The sequence below is a fragment of the Bufo bufo genome, chromosome 7 (genome assembly GCF_905171765.1).
Source record: "Bufo bufo chromosome 7, aBufBuf1.1, whole genome shotgun sequence".
Classification (NCBI taxonomy): Eukaryota; Metazoa; Chordata; class Amphibia; order Anura; family Bufonidae; genus Bufo; species Bufo bufo.
In genome coordinates, this window is record NC_053395.1 from 36,216,374 (window position 1) to 36,232,195 (window position 15,822).

Consider the following 15,822-nt stretch of genomic DNA (forward strand, 5'->3'; position numbering starts at 1 on the left):
CATCTGTGTTGGTGCCATGTACATATGTGCCCGCATTGCTGAGAAAAATTATGTTTTAATATATGTAAATGAGCCACTAGGAGCAACGGGGGTGTTGCCGTTACACCTAGAGGCTCTGCTCTCTCTGAAACTGCCGTGTCCTCTGCACTTTGATTGAAAGGACCAAGTGTGATGATGTTTTCACTGCCTCGTCCTATCTGTTAAAGTGCAGAGGGTGCGGCAGTTACAGAGGGAGCAGAACCTCTAGGTGTAACGGCAACACCCCCATTGCTCCTAGAGGCTCATTTGCATATATTAAAACATCATTTTTCGCAGCAATGGGGGCACATATGAACATGGGACCAACACAGATGTCATCAGCTGCCAAGTGAACATGTAACAGCTCAGCCAGTGTCATAGGTACAAATCTGCTGACAGATGGCCGTTTAGACAGGAGTGCACCTGTCTAATGGGCGTTAAAGAAAGGTATACTTGGTCTTTCAGGAGTTAAAGAAAATAATTATATATATATATATATAACCAAATAACTAGCCATCCTCTTTGGAACTTAGCACTCCCCGCCCATCCCCCACCCCTTGGTGCTTTTAATCAGAGTAACAATGGAGCTGGACACTCCGTGTTAGAGTAGGTCCCATCGGATAAGAAGCTACCTTGTTGTCTGGTAGATGGGCCCGACATATTTTTGATCAATAATATGCGCTAAGAGCTTCTTCCCTGCTTATTAGTAAGTATTGGCGTCATGTATTTGACCCTGTTCACACATTCACCTGTTCACTCAGTCTTAGTGCATTTAGTAGTGTGCTGCTACTTTATTTTGTTTGCTATATATATATATAGTGGTAATGTGGACAGTGCGGCAAGGCGTGTGTATCCCACCCAGATACCTCAGCTGGGTGAGATAACTAAAATCCGGAAAGCTGTAGTGGTCTCAGCAAAGTATAGTTTGCTGAGACAGTTTTGTATACATTTTCTTCTGGGCTGTATTTTACTTGGATTGGTGGATAGGTTTGGGAGTAGGATCTTCCAGTCCATACCCTCCCAGCACAGGTATTCCCTTTCACCTGAGGTGATCGCAGGTGAGACCTTCTCTAATCAAGGAGGCATAAAACCAACCCTCTGTGTGTTAGTCAGGGGAAGGAAAGGCTGAGGACCTGAGGGTTAGAGAGAAAGGCTGAGGAAGCCTGAGCTTGGGGGACCTAGCGACGCCTGCAGAGATAGGGTCGCACTGCCAGAGTCAGGCGGACTTCTGGGCCACACTCCCCCAAAGGTACTGATGTTGTGGTAGTCACAGCCTGGAGGCTGCTGGACTGTTTGGGCTGAGAAAGCTGCATCGGATCGCGTGTGTGAACTGTGTTCTTTAGAGGTGAGTCAGGGAATGAATTATGTATTAGGTAGTGCCTAGACGGGCAGGAGTTATTTTGGTTGCTGTATTGTGCTAAAGTGCTAGAAAATAAAGCATCGTTTGGACTTCAATCCGGTTGTCTGCGAGAAATCTGTGATTGAGATCCCTTGAGAGAGAGCGATCCCTTACTATATATATATATTATAAATATAATACTAACCCACTTGCATGCGCACTTGCAGTAGGACCTGATGCAGCAGGACCTGATGTTTCCAACGTGATGATTCCACCACACTGGGATGGCAGGTCCTTTTCTGCTGCACCCAGTGAAGTGTGAGTGTGCCTGTGCATGCAAGTGGATGAGGTGAGTATTTTTTTTTTTAACACAAGCAGATTGGGGGGGCCAAAGGGGGGAATACTGGGAACCACTAACGGGGGCATTCCTAATACTGGGGCCCTGGGGGCTACTAATAGGGTATTAATCATACTGGTGGCATTATGGGGTGGATTAGATGCCAAGGGGAACTGTGGGGGACTTTAGGTATACAGAGGGCACTGTAGGGGTTGGGACAAAAAGAAAAAATTGAATTCATCCGTTTTTAATGGTCATTTTTACAGCCGTTAAAAACAAATGCAAAACAGTTGTTAAAAACAGCCAGACGGACAGAATATGGCTACAAAAATGGTTGAAAATGTTTGTACCTTGGTCAGTTGAAACAGCGTGTTCATTTTGATGGCCTTTTTTTTTACTGTTGTGTGAATGTAGCCTTAGGAGACAGAGTAACTTTGGGATCCTGTCTAACCCACCTTGACCTTTCCATGAGTGTTGCTATATGGTGCCTCCATACCACATCATATGATGGAGGATTTGTCCTCTAGAACCAATACTTGTAGAGTAGACTACAACTATGATACGGCATTCAATTGAGCACGCCGTGCTTTTTCTTCTTTCAGCTTCTATAAAAATTTGTATGCCTCCTTGTGAAACCGGAAGCATATGAAGATAGAGGATTGCCCCACAGTGTCTGGTTGTACGCCATGGACACAATTATACAACATTTTTGAAATTTCTATTACATCTCAGTTTTATTCCGTGTTCAGAGAAAGTGCACTCATAATTTGACCAGCTTTTTCTGCCTTTATTGCTAATGGTCTATGTACACTTTCAGATCTTCCTTAAAAACTAATTTGCTGGGGTCAAATAAAGCAATTTCTGTCTTGTTTCCGGAATCAGGTTTGAGAAAAATGAGAAAGAGCCCATTTTCCCATGTATTTTGATGTTCATTTTTCACTGCGGCTTTAATTGAATAACGGACAACATGAGAAAGTATTTTCTCTTCGGAAACACATCTACTATTTACTCAGCCTGAGCGCAATCATCACAGGATTTATGAAGGTGTATACCCCTCCTAACCAGAGGAACATAATTGATAATCTTGCCCCTAGCCGTCCCTACCTCTTCCATCCATCTAGAAGAGCCGTACAACCTATGGCAGGTATGTGCTGGCCTACATGCTTAGCTGAGGTTATTGATTATCAAAGAAAAATTAAAAAAAAAAACACTTTTCATCTAAATTCCAGTACAATATCCAATCGTAACATGTCCCAAGGCAACTTGTTCTGCAGATTTAGTACCCTGTCCTAACTGCACGCTTCTATTCCATTGTCACCATTTCAGCTTGCCTTGCTGGTAACAGGACCCCCACTATGCGCAATAAGTCCATTCCCCCTATTGTCATCTCTTCTGGTGGAGAAAACATTTTGCTACCTGCAGCTTTGCCGATAATATTTTATGACTGTTATACTGCCGGTTCTCGTTTTAACCCTTTAAGAGGTCAAGCAAAGTAGGGTTCTCTTCACCTTTCAGTTTTCCACCCTAATCCTGTATCTAAGACTAGACATTCACTTTCGATAACTTATTCTCTTCTCCCCACGCCGAGGGGTCATGTGCATGGTGAGTCGGGAGTGATGGCTGTCAGTCAAAAGGACTCTTTTGACCGAGATATCACTCCCGACAACTTGGCGTAGGGAGAAAAGAATAAGCCACTGCCAGGCATCTCTGGTGGCCTGTTATCTTCCCTCTGAACAAAAGGGATGAAATATGTTGAAATCCAACATTAATATAATTTATATGGAAAGATTGAAGCTAAGATTGGAGTACAAAAATTTGAAAAAACGCCTACTTACCTCACTGATTCCCCACCACTTTTGTTTTAAAGCTGCCTGGGGTACTTTCTGATCCATCTGGGCACACAGAAAATCCCGCTCAGCCAATCACCAGAAGAGGCGGGTCACCATTACATCTATTGATTGGCTGAGCATAATTTCCTGTGTGTCAAGAGCAACAAGGAAGCATGGGAGGAGGGGGGGGGGGGGTAAAACTGAAACAGGATTGACAGGGCACTGTTGAGGTGAGGCTTTTTGTTGTTTTTGGACACCTTTTGTGAGTTGGGTTTAAAGCAATTTATAACCGATGGAAAAACCCTTTAAATATGCTGACCAAGGCATCGGACTAAACGGCACTGGCATGGCCACCCTCTATGGCAAAAATTCTACTGAGAAAAGGGTCATTTATTTAAATTCAAAGTCTAAGATCGATTAAAAAAACAAAAACAAAAAAAATCGCTTGCTATTGGTGGAATTGACTTGTCCTTCAGTATGAGTGCAAAACTTACACTGATTATCCAACCTGCCTAATATTGTTTCATTTGCAGCTATACAGCCTGACACCCAGCAAGCTGTAATGCTCCTGTGTGTCCTGAGAACTTTCTATCATAGCAAGCAGTAGCATCAGACTGAAGTTCCTTGGGCCCACATAGGAAATGATTCTGAGGGCCCACCTTCTGTGTATATAGAACCTTAAGGGTCCTCTTTTACTAGGGGTCCATAATTGTCAGAGACTTGGCCCACCGGAGGATCTTCTGGTACTCTGGTAGGCCAGTCCGACCCTGGCCAGCACTAACTTTTTCAGTAATTTGTGTTTATAGTAGCTCTTCTGTGGGATGGGGCCAAATGGGCTAGCCTTCACTTCTCAATGAACCTTGGCCAATTGACCGGTTCTCCTTCCTTGGACCACTTATGGTAGATACTATCCACTGCTTACCAGGAACACTCCCACAAGACCTGATATTTTGAAGATGCCCTGACCCAGTCGTTTAGCCATCACCATTTGGTCCTTGTCAAAGTTGTTCAGATCCTTACTCGTGCATATTTCTTCTGCTTCCAACCCATCAACTTCCAGAGCTGACTGTCCACTTGCTGCCTACTATATCCAAACCATTGAAAGACACCATTGTCACGAGACCTTCTTATCCACTTCACCTATCAATGGTTTTAATGCTATGACTGGTCATCAGTTCATGGTTATGTAGACTCTGCCTAATGACACATGATCAAGAAAGCTCTCAGGTAGTCTAACCTGGGAGAGTTATGTTGGAATCTGTTTACTCTCTTTCTACAAAAGGTATTAAAACCTGAAATACTGTTTAGTTGTTTCCCCGGCCTGTAAGATTGTCTCTTAAAGACTGACAACTCTTACAGCCTTAATTTAATACAAGGCAAACATTTAAAATTCTTCATCTGCAAGGCCCTTGTGAAACATGGAGATAGGAGGTTTTACGCGGAAACGTATTTGAACGTGCCTACTCGAGCGCTGTGCCTCAGCCCGTCTTATCTTGATTTCGGAGAATCAGAAATGATTCAATTGACAGGTCTGTGCAGTGTTTGCTAATTTACTAGCGCTTCTAAACATTCGTGGGAACAGCTGGTTGTTTCCCAGCAGGACTATGGGTCTCACAGGCCCACCTGCTGTCTCACAGATGGAATCTGGGTATGGCTGTAGTTAAAGTTTAGCTGGCAGTAATATCTGTCCTAAGGAGATCTGAAACTTCTTGAAGTAGGTAGGTGGCATCAAACAATTTACAGAGGATGAAATACTACCGCTGTCTTCGGATACAATTTGTAAAGTATATTTCCAGAAATCTTCTCTGAAGCACTCGACAAATGCACACAACACAATGTCATGGAGAGAGTTTTATGTTACAAACATAATACAATTTTATAAAACCTCTTTTTTTCTAGGGGAAAAGAGTCGATGAATGTGCTTTATTAGAAAGAGACAATTCTATATAAAATCACTGGGGTACACAGAACAGGGTGAAATATTGTACGGTAAACCAGATTTCTATCTATTTTTAGGAATTTGGAGAGACCCAGAGCCTATAATTATACAGAACCAGAATAAAAATTATTAGGTGATCCCATGATTAATGCAAAAAATAAAAAATCAGACGTCATATGTTTTTGCCAATTGTTCAATCAGAAATTGTGGGACAGTCCGTAAAAATTGTTCACTTTCCTGTGTCTGTGAAAAAATATAGATGTGTCCATGATTTTTTATTTTTTTATTTTTTGAGGCTGGTCATACTGTTTGGTGGTAATTATCATCATTTTACAGCTCACTGTAAATTCTGGTAATGTGTTCCTATCAGTATACTGAGCTATAGACATGCATTACTTATAATTTTTATCACTCATTATGGTTTTCCAATGTGTCCATAAAAAATGTTGGCTGTTCATGATTTTGGGATCAGTTGTCCATAAAAAATAAAAAATTTCTGGCTGACAATCCAGTCATATAGTACATGACAATCTTTTTCTGACAAAGCTAGAACCAGCCCTGTACCTCACATGGACCCAGAGATCTCGCCATTCATTGCTCCAATTGCTCTACTAGATTTATTTCAGGCTGTCAGCTCAGGGGGTGTGTCCTTCCTGCTGCCACTCTCTCCCTATCACAGCTTAGGGTGTGTGTCCTTTTTGCTGCAGCTTTCTCCCTGTCACAGCTCCGGTGGTGTATCCTTTCTGTTGCAGCTCTCTCTCTATCAGCTCATGGGGCATGTCCTTCCTGTTGCAGCTCTCTCCCTGTAACTGTCACAGCTTGTAACAGTAGATACGGCAGTTGAAGGATGGAACTGAGCAGGTGTGTCCACCTCAGCAACATTAGGTGGACATAGAAATAAGGAAAAGCACAAACTGCAGGTGGCGCTATACAGATACATTTTATTGAATAGTTCAGTGACTGTACTAAATTTTAAATTACATGCAATTACAAAAGTATTCAGATCCAGGTGTTGGTTTAAAAAATGTAGAATATTTTTTTTCATGGGACAACCCCTTTAATGAATAGTTATAGTTGATGTCACACATCTTAAGCTGCCCATACATGTTAGACTAATGTCAGTAGATGCCACCAACTATGGCAGGATCTACTGACAATCTAAGGCTGGGTTTACATCTGCACCAATCATTTCCAGTTTTATGTTGGCGAGCCGGTTTTGTCATATGTTGGACATCAATGGTGACCAAGGGACCTGTTGACTTTTAAAGGGGTCCATTGGTTTCTCTCTGATGTCCACCACTTTAGCTGAAGAAAATAATGCTGCATGCTATGCTGTTTATTTCCGGAATTTATAGCAGAATCTTCTAGATGAGAATCTAGAGTCATGTATATGAGGATTGCCCTACTGCCCCCAATGATAGATGTTGGAGGAAATACGGTTCGGACAGGCTGGATTACAATATGGAGAAAGAAATAGCTTGGGTGAGTCTTGAAAGGCTACCCCAGGAAAGGGGATCAATTTAATTTTACCCTAGAACCCCTTATTAAAGTACACTGGTCTTAGGTCTAGACAGGTGTAGACTTTACCACCATGCAAAACAAGCACTGCTGGCCACAAGCCGTTGACTTAAAAAATGAAAAAAATGACTAAACAGGGGGAAAACGCCATTCCAGTTGGGGAGTGGGCCATTTCCTGCTGTAGAGCAGTAGCAGAAGTACCCAGGCTGTACACCGTTCCAGTTGGGGAGTGGGCCATTTCCTGCTGTAGAGCAGTAGCAGAAGTACCCAGGCTGTACACCGTTCCAGTTGGGGAGTGGGCCATTTCCTGCTGTAGAGCAGTAGCAGAAGTACCCAGGCTGTACACCGTTCCAGTTGGGGAGTGGGCCATTTCCTGCTGTAGAGCAGTAGCAGAAGTACCCAGGCTGTACACCATTCCAGTTGGGGAGGGGGGCCCTTTCCTGCTGTAGAGCACTATCAGAAGTGCCTAGGCTTTAGTACTAAGCTGAGAGTGGGGCTTAGTTGACCGACAAGGGCTTTGTTTAGGGGTGGAGCTTATCGGTGCAATAGGAAGAGCTTAGTGGTGCAATGGGGGCCACAGACATAACTTTGCTTGGGGCCCCAGAAATGCCAAATCCAAATCTAGATTCTGCAATACAGTCCAAATTTAACTCTACGTGCACAAAATATCCGGAAGCATTAACGTTGTTGTTTCCATCTTCTGCAGTGTAGGCCTTACTGACACTACCTAGATCATGTTAGGCTTATCTAGTGTCCTCACAGCCTCATCTTAGGACTGCAGATATTCCGTGGTAGAGTCCGTGTCCCTGCCAATGTCAGACATTGATGGCGGATCGCCATATCTTCGGGTGCACCTGTGCTGCACATCTGTAGTTCTGCTGCACCTGTCACCATGAATTAGCATTGCCTGGTACAAAAGCATCAGATTTACTAGAGATTTGCCAATGACTCTTCTAATTGTGCTGTCCTCGCTTGTCTTTGCTTTCCAGTGCTTTGTCTAAAGAGGTTCATAGAGTGACCTGGTAATGATAGCATTGAGCGGTTGGGCCTTGTGCAGGCAATGAAATGAGGAGGACTTTACTATGTAGTGGGAACTATACCCTAAGAGGGCCATACATCTTAGATGACACTAATGGTGGCTGACCATCTATTATGTTTGAGTGGTCCCTACTTTTCCCCGATGGCAGATCTTGGGGGAATAAAGTATCGGGCTGTTGGATTTCAGCATGCCCAATCCTTTTGTTCTAAGGAGATAAGTTGCCTTCAGAGTAGCGATGAGCAGATCAATTTGCACAAATCAAAATTTGATCAATAATAAGGAGCGGTCCTGCTGCTCAAGAGACGCCTCCCGCCCCAGACATCTCACCTGGCCCTGTCAATGTCATACCAGCGCCGCTGCTCCAGGTAGTGGCGCAGGTGCAGAGGATCTGCTGCTGCCTGAGTGCATGCACTGTTCCACTTTCGAGTGTGCATGCACCGTAGGAATCTGTGCTGCTCAGGTAGATACAGCATCAGATCCTTTGTGCTTGGGCCACCACTTGGAGCAATGGAACACGCCCGAGATTGACAGTTCCAGACAAGATATCTGGAACCGTCAATCCAGCAGGAGCGGGGAGTCTCTTGAACTGCAGGGCTTGCCCCTCCCTGCTCAAGGAGGGCTGATTTTTTAAATGAAACCATCGTTTCATGTGAATTAATCCGCTTATGACTACTCCAGAGATGTCTGGCAGTGAACTTCTTATTTAGAACACCTGCATGCTTGGCCAGGTATGGGGGACTAGGAGCTATAACTGTCAGCCAAACTAGTGTTAAGAGCAGGTCCAACACTAGTAGAGAGTTGCTCTATCTCTTACTGGCACTGGCTAAAAATGCAAAGCATGAGAGGAGGCCCCAACTCTATCTGTGACTGAGTAGGTCAAGTACCCAGTACCTTCTAAGGCTACTTTCATATGTGCGGCACAGCTCTCTGGCAAGCTGTTCTGGACGAGAATACCGGGATTCGGCTGGACAAAAAGAAACGTTGCATGCAGTGGGTATTGTCCAGCCAAATCCCGGCATACTTGCTGGATCTCCGCCGGATCCCATTATAGTCAATGGGGTCCGGCAGGCAGGCGGTACTCTCCGGTAATGTCAGATCCGGAGAACTCCACCAGAGCCTAGAACCTTCTCTCCATCCAACGGTTGCAAGGAATGGGACCATCTTGAACTGGGCGCACCTCTGTTCAGGCCCACCCCCTCAATGAAAGAGCGTATGTTACCTCTATGATACCTGAATCCATGCCGGGACCTGAAAAAAATATTCATCAATGGCACAAAGTCATTTTATTTTTTTATTAATAAGACACGAGGGAAATCGCACTGAACGGGAAGGACTGCAGAAAACTCTCACGAGGAGCAACACAATATACCGCAACGCAGTCAGATACGAGCACAAAGCCCAGCAAAATACATATAAAGAAAATTTCATTTATATCCCGCTCAACCGTAAAACGTGGTGTCATTGGTTTCTAGAATAGAAGGAAGGAAAAGGATTCTGGGAGAAAATACAGCCGTCACACCAGAGAGACTAAAGGATAATCAGTATAGCACATAAAAAAGCAATGAACAAACAAGGTTATCAGTAGCTGCCCGTTACCAAGAGGTCCGAACACATACCAGCGACATACAATACCAGCACTTCCTTCAGGGAATTGTTGTTATGACACGGAATAGCGAGTGGTCACCTTCTCCGGTAGAAGGCTTGTTAATGGCGGGGAAAGAGTTTTCGTGCCGCGGATTGATAGACTTTTCAGTAAAGGTCAGGAGACTCCAGTTAAAGGTTGAGAAAATTCTAAGCTATTAATAATCTGCTTTGCAACTCATGATCGGATTTTTCATCGCGCGGAGAAGTGTGTGGTTTATTTTATGCGGCGCCTTGTGAGCGAGAACAGAACGGAGGATACGGATATTTCCCCTACATTTATCTTTTGTCCTTTCACCATTTTTCTTGAGATATTTCCTAGTTGCCTGTATTTCATATGTAATATCTGCCTCCTGCCAGCGCACGAGTCACAAATTTGCAATTAGTAATTCCGTTATAGTGTTTCGTTATAACAGGGCTATAATGGAATATAACAGAATTCTAGGACGGAATGCAAAACGGGACCCTTTAGAGGCATTCCGTTTTGCTCCATCCTAATGCATTTCTGCGGGCACAAATAACGGTTCCGTATTTTTCTGTTATGTCCTGTCGACAGGATACATAACAGAAAAAAATGGAACTAGAGGATACATAACGGAAAATAATGGAAATACTTGCATTCGCCATGTAATAACAACTCTGATGCATCTCTTCTTATGATTTTATGATGTGCTGCTCCTTAATTATTCCTGATAGAAGTTATAAATTAATTGCTAGCAGTTTGCAAGAAAGGTCCAGCTGGATGCCACCAATTAGGGATGTATCCCTGCACAGTATGATGGCAGCAGCACTGATTGGATAGTGTCAGACTGTGCAGGAAGTGCAGGGCCCCCCCCCCCCCCACCAACTGGTAGCACCCTTCTGGACCTTGGGAAAGATTCCTAAGTCAGGGGCCTTGATACAGATCTTGCATTGGGGCCCAAAGGGCTTCAATAATGATATTAAGGCTGTATGATCTATAAGACACATTCAGGGTTTATTCCAGGCAGGTGCCAAATGAAAACCATGAATCAAGAAGTGGCCTTAAAAGGGTTTTCCAGAATTACTATGGTTTTTAACAAATGTTTTTCATGTAGATGCTTATCCCATGGACATCTTCTCTATTTTCAATTTGGACTGGTGTTCACCATGTAAACCCATCCCCCTAGTTTGTTTCCATCCTGCAGGTAGTACTTCCTGTTCCTGTATCCAACCAAACCCATGATGCCACAGCTCCAGCACCGCCCAGCTAGCTCATAGCTCCTCCCACCCAGCTATTTACATAGACACTCCCCTATCACTGCCCCGCCCGTGGATGTAACATCACAGGAAATAAGAAAGAGCCGCATGGACACGGTCATGTGACCACAGCCCGTAACGGGAGATAGGAGCAATGAAGGTAAAAGAAATACATTGCAAAAAATGACAGTGACCTTCACAAAGGATTATTCTAAAGGATGTGGGTGCAAATCGGAAAACCCCTTTAACATCTTTAGACTGTCAACCTCCGGTGCCAGCGACACGCTCCACGTTTGTAGTAGCACGATACATCCGGTGCATTTAGTTGGGTTGTCTATGCGAGCCGGTGTTCCCCCTCCCCTTCTTCTTATCTGCTTTTTCCCTACAGCTTTGTTATTTAAAGTCAGGTTAAAAAATATATAGAGAGCGAGAGAGAGACAGGTTTGGGTTTGAAGCCGGAGGACAAGAAAAGTTAGAGATATTTATTTGACAGGGTCAAGGTTGATGCTTTTCTTTGCTTCTCTCCCCAGGTCCCATAGGTGTTAGACTGAGAGACATTTAATCGAGGGAGTAGCGGTTTCATATCTATAACAAAAATCAAATAATGCAAGATGATTTACTCCCCCTAGCAACCGGGGAGCTTACCCTTAGCAACCGGCCTAGCCTCCGGCTGCAGTGTAATCAGCTTGAAAATATTTCAATTATTGTGTTGATTTTAGTGGATTTGAGAAGCGCTGTGCAGAGAGCGCCAGCACATTCGACTCGCGACCTGGAGAGGAAGATATTGATTTAAACAGGTGTCAGGAAGGAAAAGTGGAGTAAATTTAAATGCAATAGGAGAAGGAAGAGAGCGTGGAGCGAGGTGCGGAGCGGGGGCTGATATTAGGCATGTCTCCTTGAATGAAAGTGACTCAGGCGGCGCTGGAGATTTCACCTTCAGGATGAGTTTCCATTTCCACAATCGTGGGGAGATGTTGACACTCTTCCGCTTTTTTGAAAGGAAAATGGGATGAAGTTTAGAGGTCACGCAACCCTTTAGAAGTAGTTATCGGCGCTAGGAAGACTGCATCGGAAAGGCGATGTTCCCCGGCATTGGCGGTTGGCGGTGGGAGTTTTTTTGTAGTGTACAGATTAGATAGTAAATAGGGAGGGGGTGAAGGTTCATGGACAATAACCTAAATGTCATTGACCTTAAGATAGGGTACTCATGTCCTACCATCTTCTCATTCTTGTCAGTGTTTAGTACCTCATGTCATACCATCTTCTCATTCTTGTGAGTGTTTAGTACTTCATGTCCTACTACTACCTAGTACTAGTCTATCAATGTCTCTTCCGGTAATCAATGGCATAACTAGGCAGATGAACCATGAACTGGGTGTCAGAGAGGACCCAAAGGTCTTTTTGCCACATAAAAGGACTCCGATAAGGGGCCTATTGCAAATTTTTCTTGGTTTGTGACACCAAGAAACCCTTTTTAATACAAAGCTGGGTTTGGCATCTCTATTTCACTTTTTGTGAATAGTCAGACCCATAATGAGGGCCTGGTCTACCACAGCAGGAGCAGCCCTTGAAGAGCAGCTCTCAGTTCTGGTTTATAGAGGAGTCCCATCTTATAGACTCCCCTTCTATGAGGTCCCTAAGCCGTAATAGGGCATATGGACCAGCCTGGTCTTTAGGAGGCACCCTATTTAAACAAGGGCCTCATAAGGTACCCAAATTGGACAGTGTTGGGAATTCCCACTGTATAGGAAACCAAACTAAAGTTCAGGTTCTGTAAATGTATCCTATACCCAGGAGAGAATATTTTCAATGTGTGGGGTGCCCTTTCTGACAGCCATCCTATCCTAGTCATCATGATAATAGGAGTATTCACAATCTTAGGGATACAGCAGAGCTGTGCATGACACACGGAGCCCCTACATGTCCGTACTATCAGTCCTAGGTAATCTGTGTGTCTCCATTTGGTGTCCCTCTATGATGTTGTATTATATTGATATGCAGCAAGGAGGAGGCAGTGCAGAGGATGGGAGTAGTAGTGGCCCTGATGAAGTGTTGTGCCACGGTGTGTCTTCAGACACCACTTAGGGTGACGGAGGCAGATTGGTTGGCTGCAGTTTAGCACTTGTATTTTACTGGCCTAGTAGTAGCCTTGGTGATGGGTGTCTTAGGCGTAGTCCCTCACCTCACAGCAGTGTCTTTGATGCTGGATGCAGCTGTTCACTCTACTCACTGTCTTCTCAAGGATTTACGTGAGGCACAATCATGTTGATCTCTGTGGAGAACCTCCCTTAGGAGCAGGAGCTTTGCAGTGTGCTTCCTCTCTCCTCTGCGGTTACACAAGAACTCTCAATCCTGGCAGGAAGCAGGGCCAGCCCACACCTACCAAGTCAGGAGGAACAGAGTGGTTAGACCTGTTCCTTGCCAACCATTGCCATTCACATACTTACTGGTACAAACGGCCATAACATGCAAAGTACAACACAATACGTAACAATGTAAAACAATGACTATGTACAATATTTTAGTACCCCCAGGTCTGCAGTACTACAGATAGTCCTCTTTAGATATTGTCCTTCTACCCATATGTTAGAATACCTATTTTAAACTGTAATGCTTGTGAATGAAATTGTGGGCACATTGAAGTTCACTATGGCTCTATAGACTCATAAAGGCAAGTGTCTACATACCACAGATGCACAGCATGCAGCTGCTATGGGGCACTTGCTATAAAATTGCTACTAAGAGGGTAACTACAATGTCAAAAGCTGGAGAAAGGGTAATGTACCCAAGGACCATGGAAAGGCAAAAAAAATAAAATATGAAAACACGCCCTTCTATTCATACTATCATTTGGGGCCCATTTCTTCTATGTACGCGACTCTCTATGGGTGATAGATCATGGCTCGAAACAAATTGGCTTGTAATAATCCATAATACAGTCATGTGAATGTAAGCCTCTTTTGTGGAGCTAAAGTACATATATAATGGAATAAAGAGAGTCTGTCACCTCCAAAACCAGTTTCAGAGAAAGAATATTGCCATGTAGAGTAGGTGCCTCGAAACATAACCAGTCCTCTAATCCTGGGCAGCATTACTGGCGAAGTCATGGTGCACCGTACGGAGTGGCCCCGCCCTCTGGGCACCAAAAGCCTTATTTGCATACAAAATAAAAATAAACATTTCTCAGGATTAGAGGACCTACATTTCATGAAAAAGGTTATGTCATGTTTACGGGCACCCTAAACTGATTAGTTTAAGTCTGCCATTCTGACTCTGCTCCAGTCCCTGCTGCTCTCCACGTTATGGTCCCGCCTGGACACACAAGAAAGGGTTGGAAACGCCTACTCATTCAATCATTGGCTGCAGGAGGTCAGCGCTGCAGACCGTGATTGGTTGAGAGCCTCCTGCAATCATCCCCAGGGTGATCCGGAAAGTGGGAGGAGCTGAGATCAGCAGAGCTATAGCAGGAATCGGTGAATCCGTAAATGTGAATTTTTTGTGTTTTTTCTTTTGCTCTTTTGGCCACCAAATTTTATAATCCACTTCGATAACATGTCATCCATGTACCCGAGCCCATTTGAACCATCTCAATGAGCCTGGTGCATGTGCTTTTTAATAGATCCCGTGTTAATCAGATGATGTTACATTCCGATAATTCTTAGTATACCGCTGCGTAGTAAACCCTGACCTGTGTCCCCCTGCACCACGCTAAGGAAATAATGAAATATGTCATATATATAAGTAATTGCTATATAATGGGGAGAGGACTACCTAATTATAGGGATGTCACAGGGGACGTTATCAGCTTATAAAGTAATGAAGCCACGCTGCGCCTCCTATAAACAGGCCTGTTAGTATGCGCCGGTTATTAATATTAAATTGCAGGACGGGAGCGAGCTGCGGTTTGTATTGTCTGCCAGTCAGAATGGACAGCCTGGGTCGTTGGACGAGCTCTGCCGCCTTTGTCACATCGCGAGCAGAGGAGCCAAGGAAAACAAAGGCAAATTAGCTGGGAAACCACAAGCAAATGTTTACTCCAATTATCCGAGCCATGATGCTACCCGGTGTGTCTGGTCCAGCCAGGGTTTCACTTGTTCCCCATATGGCGGATTCTGGATTCACAAAGTGACAGACAGAGGAGTCAAGGAGGGAGGGGAGCAGCAGCTCACATTTCCAACCCTTGTTGTATTATGTCACCAGACTTAATCACTCCAAGTGCTTATGAAACTAGCGGCCGGTCTGGCTAATAAGACTCGTTGAAGATACTCAGTCAATAGGCCAAGCAGAGTCGGCCCTAATTTAATTTCACTCTTCAATTTGAGAGTCCAGAGCAAAACCACATTATCTTACAGAAGAACGTATGTTAGGGTGCTATTATTAATATTAACTGATAGATAGATAGACAGATAGAGAGAAAGATAGATAGATAGATAGATAGATAGATAGATAGATAGATAGATAGATAGATGATAGATGATAGATAGATAGATAGATAGATAGATAGATAGATAGATAGATAGATAGATAATAGATAGATAATAGATAGATAATAGATAGATAGATAGATAGATAGATAGATAGATAGATAGATAGATAGATAGATATAGATAGATAATAGATAGATAGATAATAGATAATAGATAGATAGATAGATAGATAGATAGATAGATAGATAGATAATAGATAGATAGATAGATAGATAGATAGATAGATAGATAGATAGATAATAGATAGATAGATAGATAGATAGATAGATAAGAGATAAATAGATATTAAAATGATGATAGAAAGACAGATAGATATGTAACGCCCCAGGGTAGTAATGTCCGTCCCCACCCCCACTATCTCCTATAGTTAATGTGTTTTCATCATGTGTATTTATTGCCAGGTCCTGCAAGATGTGTATTCCCATTTCCCCGTAATGTTATGTTAACATGTAATGTG

At 43.6% G+C, this 15,822-nt stretch overlaps 1 long non-coding RNA gene across 1 annotated transcript; it reads left to right on the plus strand.

Annotated features, from left to right (window-relative positions):
• Positions 1-234: 234 nt before the first annotated feature.
• Positions 235-14,566, plus strand: LOC121008576. Its single transcript, XR_005780601.1, has 3 exons — positions 235-423; positions 918-919; positions 14,556-14,566. It is a non-coding gene; the product is annotated as an uncharacterized LOC121008576 (long non-coding RNA).
• The last annotated feature ends 1,256 nt before the right edge of the window (positions 14,567-15,822 follow it).